Source organism: Ctenocephalides felis, unplaced genomic scaffold (genome assembly GCF_003426905.1).
Source record: "Ctenocephalides felis isolate EL2017-DRISC unplaced genomic scaffold, ASM342690v1 CF-g0.4_SCAFFOLD_00845, whole genome shotgun sequence".
Taxonomy (NCBI): Eukaryota; Metazoa; Arthropoda; class Insecta; order Siphonaptera; family Pulicidae; genus Ctenocephalides; species Ctenocephalides felis.
This window is the reverse complement of record NW_020536999.1, coordinates 31,246,390-31,263,831: the sequence shown is the minus strand read 5'-3', so window position 1 is coordinate 31,263,831 and position 17,442 is coordinate 31,246,390. Positions and strand designations below refer to the sequence as shown.

General features: G+C 26.4%; 1 protein-coding gene across 1 annotated transcript in view; it reads left to right on the top strand.

Annotated features, from left to right (window-relative positions):
• LOC113363360 overlaps positions 1–17,442 on the top strand; it is a gene marked incomplete at its 3' end in the record, with an annotated part of 68,649 nt that overhangs the window by 23,235 nt on the left and 27,972 nt on the right.

The window sequence follows — 17,442 nt, the reverse complement described above, 5'->3', positions numbered from 1 at the left end:
ATTAAAAAAGTATTAGCAAAAATTGTTTTTGCATGATATACAAACTGGAGCAAAAAGTAGAGTATTCAGGATAAATTTGTATGTTTTAATATATGAACTTTAATATTGATCTTTAGATTTAAACTGTTTTCTATATTTAAATTAATCTACAGGTTATTATTATAATTATAATAACTTAACAATAATGATCATTAATCCGTGTCTTCTATTTACATAATAGAATGTAAATTGTAATAGAGTATATTCTTCAGCTAAGACTTATTATCCAGATTTCTATATTTTTTTAGATTGGAATATTTGCAATCTCAACATTCCTTCTTCCCTTAAAATCTCTTCTTATGAAAATTTATATAGATATAAATTTTGTCAATCTTCTTGAACGTGTCTAATTTGTCGAAAGGAATTCAATAATTAAATAGAAAACTAGAAACAAGGATACAGTTTTATATTTTTATATTTTTTTGTTGATTAAACTGATTCAATAAATTACTTTTAACACTTTTTATCAAGTCAACATACGTTTTTCCTTATTGGAACGAACAATTACAAGTCTTAATTCTTTGTTCAAACATCGTCCAGACGACAAGGATAGTTCTTACAGTTGTGTACATGACCTACTAAATGCATTGTACGATGTTTTAAAACACTTTTTATGGTTCCTTTAAGTGTTTCGTCATTTATTCAAATTAGTCAAGATTGAAGATTATTTTTATTTTCTTTGTTTCTGTACGAGTAGATTAAAATGAGTTATCGTCAAGATCGTATAACGGTGTTGGTAAATCTTATGTGGTATGAAATATGTATGATGATGATTCTGAATAGATTGTCGTGTTTATTGGATAATATTACTAAGTTGTTTATTGAATTAAACAAAATTTAATCTGCGCTGCTCTCCATCCGGATCAACTCGAACAAATTAAACTTAAACTATTACTATGATACTCAACGGCGAGTTGATATTAGATTAGTACTTTACTGAACATGAATTATAATCCTGTGGTTCCCAAATAGTTGTGTGCAAACTATACTGGTTCTGCATTGAATTCCTTTATTATACCAACAGATGGCCAGCAAGTCAAAAAAATATCATGAGTGTCTTAACGTCTGAACCGCATAATCCAAATCCGACTGAAAAAAATTCTATATAAATTTACCATATTCTTTTTTAATTTTGTTTGTTACAAAATATGTTTTGGGTTTTTGGGTTTCCAAGGTTTTTTGCAAACTTAATATTTTTGGCTTATTAAAATAAGCAGTTTTGCGAATTTGAAGAAGATTTCAATGGCTAGCTAGTTTGCATCACTATCTATGATTTAATGTTTTGAGCCAATATTTATTTATGGTTTAGGTTATTTATTGAAAAATATAATATTATTTAAAAATCAATTTTATTGCATTTACAGAAGCGTATCACTGAAAGAATTATGAACCGTTTACTCTATAATTATATTAACAATAGAAATGCAATGTACTTCAAACAATACTATCTTACTTAACTAAGACTTATTATTCCTTTTTTTCTAATTTTATTACTTTTGAATATTTGCAATCTGCTATTTATTCAATTTATTTAATACATCATTAGCATTTTTAATAACCTAATTTTTATTCTAAAATAATCTTTTTTAAAATTGTCTATTTTCTTGCGAATCGAATATGCATCTTATCTCATCAATTTTGTTTTAACAAAATAGATCTTGTTACCTGGGAAGTATATACATATAATTCTAAAACGTATGATTTTAATCAAGACATGCACTTAAATTTTTAATTATATAGTAATTAACTCATAACAACCACGGATGTTAATATACCTAACAGTACTTTAGCAATTAGCGCAAAACTCATTTTAAACGATTACGTCGGTTTAGAAGTTAAAATCTGTAGCAAGTTTTAATAGTAAAATGTTTGCGTTTTGAATTAAATGTAAATTAGAACTGTACAAAAATAGAAGATTTGCATGTTAAACGTCTGGTTTTTGTAACCAAAGAGATTTGTTATGTAAAAATATGTTTAGACTAAAAAACTAATATTGAAATGTTTGTTCGACGAAAAACTTTTTCGTAATCTGAAGCCGGTTGATGTAATTTGTTTTATTTACACTGATGTATCTATAACTATTAGACGTTCGGTCAAATTGAAATTTAATTTTTGAACTAATCTTACTAATAATATTTAATTTTTTAAGTTTGTACACGTGTTAATATTAAGTAATTGCTAACTACTACGTATCTTTTTAAATAATCAGTATTATATTTTAATTTTCTTGAACAAAGATTAAATTAACTTCTTGTTACAAAACACAATTTTAATATTAATGAACAGCCTTATAAAGCAAAATTAATAAACGTACGAAATGATTTGTATAATAATGGATTGATTATGTAATATAAAATACTTGAAGGACTTATTAAATTAGTTAATTGGCTTATTTGTTAAATAGAGTCATTTGAAATTAATACCATAGATCTTCATACTTTTGCTACGTGTTCAAAAACTAATTATGCGAAAAATATTACTAGTAGTTTATAGATACCACTTAGTAAATATACATTTTATTATTATTAGTATTTAATTACTAATTATGTTTCTTTGAATATAACTGCAAAATTTAATGGGCAATTTATGAAATAAATTATACAATTTAAACAACTATGAATTCCGTTAAAATTACAAATTTAAACATCGTAATCTTTATATATAATAAACGATTGCTAAACTGAATTTATATCGATAGTAGAAAATAGTTTCAAACTACTTGCGGCTTATATAAATGCTTATATAAATGATATTAATTTAAATTTTTAAAGCTAAAATAAGCTACTTCATAGTAATTAAATAAATACTATTGATTTTTTTACATGCTTCAATTTAATATTTATTATTTGAAAAAACTGTTATTAATGACTGATAATTTAATACGACTTAGAATATTAAAAGAAATATTATATAAATGGGCATTTATATAATGAATTACGCAATTAAATATCTTCGTGAATTTCGTTAATTATACGTTTATAGGCATAGCATAACTCTTATATTAAAATATTTCAAGTCTAAATTTTTGTATAATATTTTAAAATTTTTTGCTTAGTTTGTAAAATCTGAATCAGAATCAGAATATCATTGGGTTGTTCACAATTTCTATCCGCAAATATATTGTTTAACATATGCAATATGAAATAGATAAGATTATATATATACGATAGATTTATTTTGTAAACAAAAAAGAAAATCTGCTTGAAAATTTCTAAGAAAAGTACAAAGTAAATAAAGTAAATCAAAATCAATCAATGAAAAATAATTAGTAGTTACAATAGTTAATGTAAAATTTATAAAATGGATATTTATAAATTTATGTCTTAATTAACTGAAAATTACCTTCTACATATGACAATTTACAGTTTTTCCAAAAACAATTATGAAAAATTAATACTTTATATCACATCCTTTAATATTAGATAAAAATTCTAATTACAATTCATCTTCGCCGAACTATTAAATCTCAATTTCGGGGAAAACTAATTAGTAGCATCTTATGACACAGATATCGAGTTTGTTCACATGTGTATTAAATTTAGTGTGTGTTTACGAAGTAACATGCGCAAAGAAATATCTTATGAAAGAAACAGCAGCAACCGGAGGAACGTGATGGAATGAAAAACGACCAAACCGACGACACGCGCTATTTACCTGCGGACTCTTGGGCAAGGAGGATCGGACACGCACGTTCGCGCCCGAAACGGATTTCTTTTCTCCTATCCCTGATTCAGAATTGACGAAACGAATTTGCAACATATTATGAGGATAAAAATTATAGTTTTTTTGTTATCTAACACAAGAACAATTTAAATAACACTAACTTTTCCGGTCAGTGGCGAAACTATACCATCTGGAGCCCGTAGCAATTTTTTTATGGGGTCTTATCAGTAAAAATCATAACTCAGAGTAATTTTAATAATAATAGTTCATAAAAGTACCAAATACACAGAGATTTTTCTATTTCGGAAGGAAAACTGAGAAATATGACAGATTCATATATGTCTTTTTTATATATGGTAGAGCAGGGCTTAAAGCTCTGCGCGTAATAAAATCTACTAGCTTATATCTCGAAAACAAGTAATGTTGAAAAAAAAATTAGAAACAATATTTGAAACGAGAAGGAAAATGAGGTATAACCACCAGCTAAATAATTAGCTATATTCAAGACTTATAGAGTGCATAGTAAAGCTGAGCTTAAAATTTTGCGGGTAAAAAGGTCCACCAGTGTCATTTCAAGAGCAAGTAAAGTTGCGAATTTTTTAACAGCAATATTTGAAAGGTGAGAGCAAAAGATGTATAACCAGCCATTGATTCACATTGATTCTTAAGACGTTGTTATCAGGATATTAATTATAATGTTTTAAAATTCATAACGAAAGTATTTTTTTCGTTGTTAGTTTTTTGGTTGTGACCACTGTTTTGTTTAGTTTACGAGACCCTAATATAATTTTTGAGTATACGTTATTTAATTGTTTTATAAGATGTATTGTTTATTTTAAGTTAGATTCAACAGTTTGTTTTCATATAACCTCTATAAAAGCTTACACGTGGGTGGGGTTAAAAGGACCAATCTTTACCCTGGCAAAGGTGTAAATAATAAAAAATAGAAAATAAAATAGTGAATTAAGTTAAAAAAAGGAATTTTATAAGAGATGAACTAAATAAAGAGTTTTTTTAATTCTGCTAATGAAAACTTCTGACAAATTAGCAGATCAAAGTTATATACAGTGTTATCTTTGTAAAAAATATACTCATAAAATTTATATTTTGCATTGGTTGAATAATGTAACTATTACTTTCGTAAAATTCCTTTAAAATTAAAATTAAGGCATGAACAAATTTTTGAAAAACATCAGAGAAAAATACATTTGTACAATGGTGACTTAACTAGGAGTTTTAACGTATAGAGACAGATAGTTGCTTGTTCGATATGTGTTATTTGTTGTATAATTGGTTTGGATTTCACAATATAATTGCTCAAAGTCAAATTGGATTTTTGGGCCCAGCATTACCCTATCTTAACGATTTCTAGAGCTTTTTTGATAGCCTGCTTTATATAGTTATAAATCCCATAATTATTAATAAATTAATAAAGATTTTTTTAAAATAGTATTTTCCGATTTTCAATAATTAAATAAAGTGGTGAACAAATGTATTTTTTCTAATATCATTTAATTTAATACCATATAATAATTTAAAACTTAAAATTTCTATTACGAAATGTTTTCTAAAACAATGAATTCTTACACGTTTTTTCATTTTTGTAATACATCGTATGTTATTAATTTTTTTTCTAAGATACACGAAAATGTGATAAAATCGTAGAAATTTTTTCTAGTCTATATGTATCTATAATACAACTATATATAATGAGATTTTTTTCAAAGCTTGTCACAATCTTAGGTGCCATGTACATCGTTGCGGAAATTGTATGTCATTTTCTGTAATTTTTCAGATGATTTGTGTGAAACTGGATGTCGAATTGGTTTTTTGTTTGCTTCTACACATACATATGCACATATTTATATAAATTACATAGTTCTTTCGTTTTAAACAATTTGCGAGAATTATTTTTTAGGTGCTAATGGGAATCGAACTATAATTGTATATAATTTATTCCAATTATGTGAAACAAGATTCATCTAGGAAAAATATATCTACTAGGTCTATATCAATTCAGAACATATTAGCTTATATTATTATTTTAAATAATTATCTTTTTTTTTTGAATATTTCATTATTTATCCATGATTAGCCAACGCTATTATACTATTTTCTAACTGAGCTTTACCGTCTGAGAATATTCATTTATTATTATGACTAAACTATGCATTGTGTCATATTTTTCTAACTAAATTTACCAACAATCTTCTCTCTTTTATATTGATTATGGTTTCTCCTATTATCCAATTAATAAAATTTCGACGTTCACTGAGACGTGCCAGGTCTGTGGCACGTACCAATTTAGAATATAAAAAAGATGTGTTTCAAAATAAAAAAATAGTAAAACATGTCTAAGCTCATCTTGCTATATATTAGAGAACGTGATCGTGTGACGAGCAATTATAAATTAATATTTTGTTTACAAGAAACATGTTTTTTAAAGAAGAAATGCGGGGGTACGTGCAAGCATGGTAATCTCATGGATAGAAAGTGGTGATAATTATTATTTTTCAGCAAAAGCTTATGATTTATACTTTTGTTGTGTAATTTATTTTCACGATTTAATCTAATTATTCGTATTATAAACACAAACTATGAACAAATATAGAAAATGGTAGTATTTTACTTTGCAATTCCAGAGATGAATTTATTGAAAATGCGTGATAGTAATTAATGAATAGAAAGTCATCAATTAAAGAATCTTGTTGTACCATTTATTGCTACTGTGGTTTAATGATGGTTTTTATATAAATATCAAAATTATATTTTGTGAAAAAAATATTTTTTATTATATATATCTCAGCTTTTAAATGTAGACATGCATGCAGCGGTAGAATAAAATATAGAGTAGAGTAGATTTTTTTTACATTTTGAAATTCGGAATTTGATCTTGTGGGATCAGATATTAGTCTTGATGATGGATCAGAAATCATCATGATTTTTCATATTTGAGTAAACGATCAGATTTTTTTGTATAGTTTCATTCAGTAGTAAGGACTTTATTAATAAGTTAATATACTATCAAAATTTTATTTAATATAATCTTTCTCGAACGATATTATCTATTAAGAAATCAAATCATTTTACTATTTCCGCTGTTGTGAATTCCTGATAACAAATATAAATATCAAAAATTCTAAATGTACATATTTATTTATTTATTTGGCTACAAAGTTTGCAGATTCAAGTATTTCATCAATATTTAAAAAACGTGTAAATGATTCATAAATCTCAATTATCCGCCAGGAAAACAAATTCCTAATAACTCTTTGATAATGTATATCAATCCACATAGAAATTAGAAATATGTCATATTTATTGATAGTGTCGAAAGCATGTCGATACATATTTATTTGAGAATTCGTAGATGTGTGTGCAGTTTAATTATACTAGAAATTCCTGCAAAAGAATTTCGGTGGACACTATCTCAAAGCATAACAAAATATGTGTTTGTACTCCCGTTGTTTAGATTTGGTAGAGTTGATAAAGCGTAGAAGAATTCGAAGAACTCTTCTGATAATCTTCAAAATATCATTTCTTGTTAAAAAATTAAACAGGATACGAGAGCATATGCCAACGATTTATAAACTAAAGAAAATTAAACAAAATAGTTTAAACTAAAGAAAATTAAGTAAATAAAGTTGAAATCTCTACTAAATATAGGTTTTCGAATCCCATCACTTGTTGATTATAGAGAGATTATTGATGGTTGGTTATTTCTGAGTAAATATTTCTGAATAAATAATTCAATTTTATCAAATTCTGGAAAAGCTTTTATTCAGTGCCAGCGACAAAATAATAAATTGTTTGCAGACTAAATTGCAGTCCCCCACTCTTTGATTTTTAAATTATTACTTGATGTAGAACAACAAAATAATCCTTATTACAATCAGAATTATTTCAAAACATTTGATTAATCCGACATTCTACGTTGTTCAAAAGTTTTGTTTATTTAAGCTAGTCGATTATAAATGGCAAATGTTTATTATATAGTATTTGCTAAATCCTGGTGTAGAAGAATTTATAAACTATGATTAATACGTTGTTTATACAGTGCAATAATTAGTAATCAAAACCAAAACTTTGATTAGAATGTTTCTGCGTTTCAAAAAAATAGAGTTTTGAGAGAAAACCAAGGTCATTATGTTAAGAATAAAATTATGTTTAATAAAAAAAGAAATAAAATAAATATTAGCTCCTAAAAGTAATATTTATTTAGATACTTTTTTCTATGGATTTATGTGATGCTTCTTCAACTTTTCTAGGATTTACCAGAAAATCCATCACAAGCCACATACAAAATGTATCTGTAAATTGCCTCATGGTAAAATACTACTTGCATCTAATTAATATTGCTCTTTAAAACTTCTCAGAACTATTTGACATGAAATATGCAATGACCAAAAATTCAAATCTAAATAAATATGTTTGCAAGTTAATTACGTATCACATGTTTCAAGTTTTTTCCTTGATTAAATAATTTATTAAAGGTATAGTGTTATTTTGTTGTTCTTTCTAATATATGAAACCGGTAGAGACCCGGAAGTAATTCGGAACCAGTGAGTTGATACATATAAGTGGATAAACGATATAAAAGTTAATTGAGCATACATTTGTGTTTGAAGTACTGACAGATGTAACTATGTCTATTCTTCTATGAAAACGTTTGCAATCAAACTGTTGGTTATGTAATATTCCAGTTTTGCACTTGTTTTAAAAAAATTTCACCGCCGGAACAAGTGTGATTTTACGCTTAGATTACCATAAAGAGTAAAAGTGGAAGTTATGCATGTACTATATAAAAATAGTTGAAATCATTATCGAAATATCAACATAAATAATTTAAATGTTATTACCTTTTATCAAAATCATTAAATTAGCGTCAGTTAGAATAAAACATAAAATGGACTCGTAAAATTTTAACATTTAATCGTAACCACAAGTTACTAAAGTTCTTTGTGAACTTTATACTTTCTTAGTATGTTTTTTATAAGAAATCATCACCTACTGTACAATTTTCGATATGTTTTAAATTACTCTAAAAATGTGAACGCAAATATTATCAAATATTTATTGATTTCATAATTTTATTAAAATAGTAAACTAAGAAGTAAAAAATAGCACCAGCCTAATAAGACAGTTATAAATATAATTGGGAACGCATTGAAAATAACATTTTTAATTTTTTTTTTAAATCAGCTTTATTTGAAATATATATGTGTCTGAATTCAAATATTTGCAATAGTATAAAAATATTAAACGAATAATTTATAATATAATAATCTAAAATTGTTAATAGTATTTACAATGCTTTTTTGGTAATCTAATAATTTCAAGTATCTGCACAGTATTTCGATTGTGTGCTCACGGGCATTACGAAAGAAATTATAATGAAATTTTGTAATTTCGTACTTGATTTTATCAAGCTTATTGTTTTAAAATCTTGAATGTTTTAAATATGAGTGTAATTATTATTTTTAACCAACTCTAACTTACTTTGACGTTAAGAGATAATGGCTAAATATATAACGTTGCTAATATAAACTCATTAGAAAAACAGAAAATTGTCGTCTTTTAATCTAATTTTAAAAATTATACCAGTTGCAATTGCTAGAACTTCATATATATTCTTAAATACTTACATTGGATTTAAAAATTTTTACCGAATATTTTTTTTTTTTTTACTAAATCAATCATAGAGAAATATTTTTGTATAAATATTTACTTTGATAGAATACTCATATATATCTAAGAGTATTTAAAATTTTGGTGTCTTTTTTGTATCAATTTATCATAAATTAACAGATTTCAATGGAGAAATTCTTATGACATTTATATACATGATGTATAAGTTTTCTTTGTAATTTGTATTTTATTAAACTTTTTACTTGTTTTATTGAATTGTCTTGGGATTAATTTAAATTATTTTAGAATAAATAGTATAAGATTAACAAATCTAGTGTAGGAATTATTTTTTCATCATTTATTATTTCCAGTAGTCTTCTTCCTAGTCAAATCATTATTTTTGTCAGCAAATTGATAAGAGCAAAAAAAAAGATCAGACACGCATATGTCTCTGGAATTTCCTTCATGCTAATTTAATGTTATTCATCTTTTAGTTTTATCGAGAAACACTATTGTATAATAAGAATCGTTTATTGCATAAGATTAAAAATGATTATTGCTATTTTATTCCGACGAACTGCTTTCTACGCATAAGAATCTCGATTATCTCATATCATCAGTAGCATTATATTTTAATAATTTTGTTATATATACATTCGAAGATCAAATAGAAAACTCCAATGTAAAATCAAAATGTTTAGAATAAAAACTTGTATATTAGGCACGACATTTTATTCTATTCTATCTGTTTTTTTTTCAATATAATTATTTTAATTATTTCATGATTTTATCTGTTTACTACGCAAAATTTGAGTAAAATTGTGTTAATTTTTTTTACATATATATTTTTAGCCATAATTATATATAAAATAATTTTCTGCAGAGAAATTGATATAAAAGCATTTTGTATATTGAAAATATCTCAATCGACATATTTCTCGGAATATGAAGCATCTGATAAAAATTACTCATGGTGTGAGTAATAATTTACAAATGAGCAAAGCCCGATTAAGAACATGAAATGAAATATAAGATTATACAAATACTTATGACTATATAATATGACAATAAATATATTCTATGTGTAGTGATTGTAATGCACTATATCAATGTATTAAAATTATCTCTCAAAATTTTGGTGGCATGTATTAAGTTTGTTTGCAAATATTGTATGGGAAATTGAATTGATATCTTGAATAAACACCGTTCATTTTTTATGTAATTATCATCTGTTTGATGATTGATATGTTTGCATGTTAAATAATCTTTGTTTTATCACAATGGCAAAATTGTTAATCTTATAAAAAATTACAAGATATCATATAACCATGTAATCGAGTTTATTATCAAAGATTTACTTGTTTGAAGTATGTGATACAATTTTACATGTTGCGTTTTATTAGGCTGCTAATGATAATAATATTATAAAGTTTTTAATATAATTAAAGATTTATTTACGGTAAATTGATTGACTTTCTGTAGATATAAGTAATTTTCTAATTAATTTAATAATTTGGCATACAGCAAATTTTTATTGAATTCAAAATTAAACAAATATATTCAGTATTATATAAAATCCTAATAATAAAAAATTATCAAATTGTAAAATATATTAAAAACAAAAAGTTTGGTTACAACTCCTAAGTTCGTAGAACTCCTAAGTTCATAGTGCGGCTCAAAAAATAAGAAAACAACGAAGAGTTTGAATTATTTTACTTTTATGACTAATAATCTAATTTTTCTCAATATATTTCACCAATTATTATTAGTAAATATATTAAATATGCACCTCATTTATTTATAAACGAAAAGTATAATGGATTTATAGTTCTTGAAAATTTGTTAGAAATTATTGATTGATTGGCTAATACTTCTTTATTGCTATGGATTTTTGTGAACAGAGTCATATTAGTGGAAAATGAATGTAACGAAAAGGACTCTCAGGGATGAACAAAACAACTGATTTATATAAAAAATGTCCTGCATTTTGAATAGTGAAATAATAAATTACCTTGTGTCAGTGTAACAACAACAACGAGATGAATCATTCCGTTCTCTTTGTTTGCAAATGCTTGAACGGGCATCAAATAATTATAGTTTGTGTACATACAAATACATTCATAATGTTTTTTATCCACGAAATCGGTTTAGTAATCGCTGATGCTTTTTTATAACGTATTAATTAGCATTTGTAATCGAATTTCAAGGCTAGAATTTGATTTAATCTATACAACCGCGAGTGATGCACTTGGTAAAGGACTGAGATCCGTTTGATAAGTTTTATAGTTTTTAATATTATAAATAATTCTAAATCAAATATAGTGATATGAATGTTCTTGGTTTTCAGTTCTGTGAATAGAATAATTTTAAAAATTGAATAGACTTTTATAAATAAGCACAATAACTACAACTTTATATGAAAATTTTTAGCTGAAATTATGACTCATATCGAGTGACGAAAAATGATTAAATTTGTCGTATTGGCGAATTAATTGCTACAAATATGCTCCTACATCGAATACTTAAATGTTTATCTCTATTTCTGTTTTTCTCTCGGGTATAAATTGCATAAAATAATTTTTATGACATTTACCTACCGTAGGCTGAAAGTATTATGGTAGAGTTAAGGAGGTCAAGTGTGCAACTTAATTGCATGCTCTAAATTCTTAATGTTTCAGTAACACATACAGTATCCTTTCTAGTTACTTATTGTCCATGCCTAATTAGCGATGTTGTATTAAACTTGTTGGATAGTGATGGCGATGAGCACACTTATACTTTCAAGCGTGACGTTAACAATTTTTCTCTTTTATCAATAAGTTTTCATTTTATTAGAAAGGATATTTATAGATTATTATAGATAAAGATATAATTAAAAGCGTTTTCGAGAAAGTTAAACTGATGTAGATATGATGGAACTGATTTGAAAATTGTTTTGAGAAAAGTTGCACTTATATAAGTGCCAAGTTTTTCAGGGATTGGCAATTTTAATAGGTACATTATAAAACGGGAAAGCAAAATGGTGATATTTATCAAGTAATTTATATAAATCATATATTAATTGTATTTTTATAAAAGATTGTTAGCAAAAATTAGCTGATAGAAAAAATCTAATGATTAAAATTTGCTATGAAAACAAAATTTTAGGTGAAACGAGTGGGAAAAACTAGAGATTCCAGAGATTTATGATCTATTAGTTCGGAATTTAATAATACTACGAAACCTTCATTTTTATATTATATTGGCACTTGCAGTGACTACCAATATGCTCCATGATCATTTATATGTAGCATGCTTTGCAGTAGGTAAACCTTCCATGTTATTTATGATAGGTGATTTTTATTTATATACTAGATACTTCCATTCAGTTTCATATTACGCTGGCAATTGCAATGACTATAAACATGCTCCATGAACATTTATATGTGGTATGCTTAGCAGTGGGTAAACCATGCATGTTATTTGTGGTATGTGTCCATTTCATAATTATACATCATACTTCCCTATTTACAATAAGTTAGATATTTTTTTGTTATACTAAATATTTTCTAGAAATATTTCATATGGCTAAACGACGTTTGCTTGTATAAATATATGTATCTACTATATCAACCTTGTAGCATGAGTATAGTGCTAAAAAATTCCCCGCAAATAACAATAATCTTCGCAAACTGTAATATCTGGTCGGTTTGTCGGGAATTAAAGCCATAAGCACGTCAGTGTCAGCCGATTGTGGGTATGGCTTCTCCTTTCACTGACTATGAATGTGACGTAACGATTTCTCAATAAAACTACGGTCGTGTCTTTTAAACAGGCAACAGGTATGCTTTGCCATTCTGATCCATAGACTCATAGCCACAATCCACCGATTGCAATTCTATTTTTTCAGGGATTGACAATCTTAATAAATGGTAAATAAAAAAGAAAATAGGGATATTTATGAAGTAGTATAGATCCAAAGCTAGGGTGCAACGCTTAAAAATTCTCACATTCTAAACAAACTCTATATTTATGATATAGACAAAATGTTTTATATTTTCAGAAGAGGCTGTTTTTTCGTCAATAACAATCAGAACGTTAATTGCATTCTGCAAGTTATTTTGATCTGCATCAATTAAATATAATTATAGATAGTAGTTATCCCAGAGGGTAATTACTATTAGATGCAATTTATTGCATCAATTAGGTCTTCTTAAATCTGGTGTGAGAAGCAGCGTAGCTACGAGTAAATTGGGGTGATTTTATAATTTGTGATGATGATTAGTGAATCTTGTTTTTATAAAGTCTTTAATAAGTGGCACATTCAGATCATCATGTAAAGTTTTATTGCCCACGTACCAAGGTGCACCTGTCATCCATCATTCTAAGTACTTTGAATTGGGTCCGCTGTACCAATGTCGCATTAGATTTGTTTGAGCAGCCCCAAAGCTCTATTCCGTATGACCAGATAGGAATAGAACAAGCTAATGGTATAAAAAAGAGAATGCATGAAATAGATGATATTTGGAAGTTGAGTATGTCATGATGGTTTAATACATTGTTTTTGTGAAGAAAAAATTGTACTAGCTTTGTAAATTTAAAATAATAATGATAGCAGAAATGTAATACTCTAAATCACTGATTTCCTACCTCTCTAGACTTTTCTCGACTTTAACATATATATATTTATGTGTCCCCATACATGAATTTTGACCGTTAGAAATTTTCTTCTTGAAGAATGTCGAGTTCATTTTGAATTTCCTTCCCGTTAACCATGAGATTTTTCAATGGGAAACAATGTTCTAAATAGTATCTAACAAAAATACTGAATTTGATGATTTCTCAAATTAAATTGATTCTTCTCTATTAGCTTGTGTTCCCAACATCTGCGTCTTGTCTTTCATATTGCGTGACTGGCTCCAATCGCCCTTTAACAAAGCTGTCGAACGTTGTTGCAAATAATACATTCTTTCTTTGATCAGTCTTTTGGACTAAAATTCGAAACAACTTTAATACTACCCGCAATTTGCTATAAAACCTTTTATATGAGAGCTTATGAAAAAGATCTTGGATAAAAAAAAACATAGGATGTATAGGGAGTAATGAGCAAGTGATAAATTTACTAGTTATAAAATGATGATACGAATTATACACAGTATCATTATACTAGTGGGATATAAATAATTGTTAATATTATTAATGAAGCAGAAACGAATATAATATTTTGTTTTTATTAATTAGAATATGTTTCCAAGTGAAAAAAATATATAAAAAAGATAAGCTTTTTAAAAAGCATTGTTGAAGAGTAGTATCATCACAACAGCTCAGAACTAGTAAACAAGCTTATTTAAGTTTTATTTTTTTTATGAAATTTTATCAGTTCCTTAATTTATTCCCAACATGATCAATTTGCTTTACAGAACTATTTTATATTTTAATTGTTTCATTTGTATGAAAGTGCTGATAAACACTTTTATGATTATTATAAATATTAGCTCGCTTGCAGCCTAATATTACATCCGGATTAAAAACAGCTGTGATAATTTTATCACATTGTCTGATATCAATTAAACCTGAGACGTTTACGTTTTTACATGATGCTAATACACGTGCAATTAGCGTAACCTGAGACAGGTGACATCACCTGAGTCTTGAAAGCGAATGAGAAAACATTTACCGAGTATTTTGTTTGACAATGACAATAATACAATAATAAAATAATTAAAGTCACTTAGTTAGAGTGTTTAATTAGATGTCATTCCATCTGTGATTGCACTTTTCTTTTTATAAATAGAAATAAGAAAATTATAATAATTTATTATTTATATTGGAGTGTTTTTATTGCGGAGTTTAACAGGTCACGATACAGATCTCACAGTTGGGAAAATAATTTTGTATTGCCGCCAGGGTAGTTAATCAAATTTGATTTAATGCAACTTGTATGAGGAAAAATTCAGTATTATTTCTTTGTGGGAATAAAAGAAATAAACTGTAATATTCAAAGCTAAATCATATTAATCAATTTTATTAAAAAAGCATTAAAAGCAGTGTGCTTTGCAAGTGGATAGCAAGATTTCAGTCAGGTGTTTTAGACACAACTTTATAAATTTTGCCTGATGTCTGTAATTAAGTTTAATTATAAATAGAATATAGAGCATTATTAAAATTTTATCATGGAAAGATAGGATAATAAATTGTAAATATATTTTTGCAATATTTTGTTGTTTATTTGTTCAAAATTTTAGTTTATTTTGTTTCAACATGTGCAAAACAAGACATTCATTCATATCCAGTGTCTATAGACATAAAAATGCATATATATTTAAAACGAAACTTCTCTATCTAATTTCTATTATTTACTTAAGATATATAATGTAGAGCATTATTCAAATTTTGTCACCAGGCGTAATAACCGATAAACTTATCTACAGAATCTTTTATATGATCTAAGAAGCTCAGCTGGTTCTATTTTCTTGACCTACTTCAATTAACATAACAATGCGCCTGTATTACAATTTTCAATTTCATTATATTGTTTCTCTTCTATAACATTACACATGACTTCATGTTAAACAATGTGATTTCTTGATTATTCTAATGCATAATCTTTTCACTTGTCTGAGAACGTTGAAAACTACTTAGAAAATAAAAGTTTTAAGAACGATCTTCCAATGTGAAGGAGAAATGCCTAACTAAATTTGGATAATTGTTAATAAATAAACCTAGTGTTCTTGATTACTTTCCCATAGAGATTGAATTCAATTTTATTAAGATCTCAGTTTTTGATGTTCAAAATAGGAAATTTAAATGTGCTAATATTAATTTATAATTTTCCATAATTTGCTGAAGAGCTTTTTAGTTTCTATTCACATTTTCAAATGTTTCCTTCATTATTTTGATAATTATCAATTATTTTCCTGAAGATTTCCAATCATTTATATTGTATTTCTAGACTTTGTTTATGATCTGGACATATTCACATCATGACAACAAGGTGCTTAAGCATATATACTTAAGGATATTAGTTCAAAATTTGTATACAATGGTTGAATATAGTTCAATTGACTATATGAGGCTAACTACACGACAATTTAGCAACATAAACCATTATATTAATGTAGTAGTATACAAGTTCAGCATTATGAGTATTTTTGACTTGTTGAAGAAAAGATTCATTATGATCAATATTTTTTTTTAGAATTTATTGCTCTTCAACCATTGATTGTAATTAGTTGTGAAGAGATTTGAACGTTGAGATAGTTATTTAGTTACCAGTTTTGTACTTCTGTCTAAATATATTGCAAATTTGTAGAACAACAAACTTTGAACCAAATTTGATAACTATTTATATTAATTACATATTATCGCTTACTTTGTGCATCTTTGAGAGCTTAAATAAATAAAATAGTATTGCAGTATTGACTATTTGAGAATGCTGCATCATCTTGAATCTTATCATGTGCTACAGTCGTTTATTCAAATATGCATTATTCAATAGTGTCAAACTGAAAATGATATATATTGCCTTGAATCCAAAAATAGATTACCTACATTAGATTATTATATAAATATCATACTTATCAAGTTAAGCTATTGTGTATTGTATGTCTCTATAAATTCCGAGCACGTACTTTTGCTTGCTCCAAACGACAGTCATGATTTAACAATGAAATTGATAAATGCAGATGAGAAATATCATGGATATTCCAACGCATTCCGTCAGAAGATAGAGAATATTTTGATAGTATAAAGTAGTAGTATATGTATTTTATACAATTTATATCTTACAATAAAATGGTCTAGTGCTATTAGATCCTACTAACTAACCTTTCTGGTCTAGTGCTACTAACTACTTTTCTGCCAACCCTTCTATAATTTTGTAAATCACTAAACAATTGTAGAAACTACAGCAGAAAATTAATAAATTGAGTTCGTTTTTGATGAGTCCAAAACGTGGCTTTAAAATATATAAAATGTAATATAATAACTTAATTTCATTCATTTATGTGTGAGAGATGGTAATGCTATTACTTCACATACTGACTATGCGTATATAATATTTATTTATCTTTATATTTAATTACTTATTGATTATCTCAGGTGGGAGTGATTTATGATGGTTATTTCTTATAT